Source organism: Pseudophryne corroboree, chromosome 3 (genome assembly GCF_028390025.1).
Source record: "Pseudophryne corroboree isolate aPseCor3 chromosome 3, aPseCor3.hap2, whole genome shotgun sequence".
NCBI lineage: Eukaryota > Metazoa > Chordata > Amphibia > Anura > Myobatrachidae > Pseudophryne > Pseudophryne corroboree.
Window position 1 is genome coordinate 368,175,332 of NC_086446.1, and position 565 is coordinate 368,175,896.

The 565-nt window shown below is 37.3% G+C and overlaps 1 pseudogene; it reads left to right on the top strand.

Annotated features, from left to right (window-relative positions):
• The first annotated feature begins 210 nt into the window (after positions 1-210).
• LOC134896550 (5S ribosomal RNA) lies at positions 211-329 on the top strand (annotated as a pseudogene).
• Positions 330-565: the final 236 nt, after the last annotated feature.

Here is a 565-nt window from a genome sequence, read left to right on the forward strand (position 1 = left end):
CCCTTCCCCCCCTCACCCCTCCCCCCCCACCCCTTTTCCTCCTCCATCCCCCCCAAAAAAACCACCCCCCTTTCTTTATCACATATTTCACCCACTCGAGTTTTAATATCACTATTAAAATAATCATGGTCTTATTAATAATATTTTTTAAATCTTTTAATAATAATTATAATAAAGGGACACGATACGACACAAGGAATAGCATAATACTACTACAGTCAAACCACACTGGAAATGCCCAACCCAGTCCGATTTTGGAAGCCAAGCAGTGTTGGGCCTGATCAGTACCAGAGAGGGGGACCACCTGGGAAGATCTGGTACTGTAATTTGGTACACAGAATAAATGCCTGAAAAAAGTATCAGATCCGTTTAAACTATGCACTTTGTTTTTACCACAGCATTATCTATAAATGAGTTTATGCTAATTTTATTTATAATATATCCTTGCATGAGCACTTTATTTCCCCTCTCCATTAATAATTAATTAATTAATCATTTGTCCAGACACTCTATAATGCACTTGCACTTTAATAAGTACTGTTACCTAATAGTCACCTTCACAATA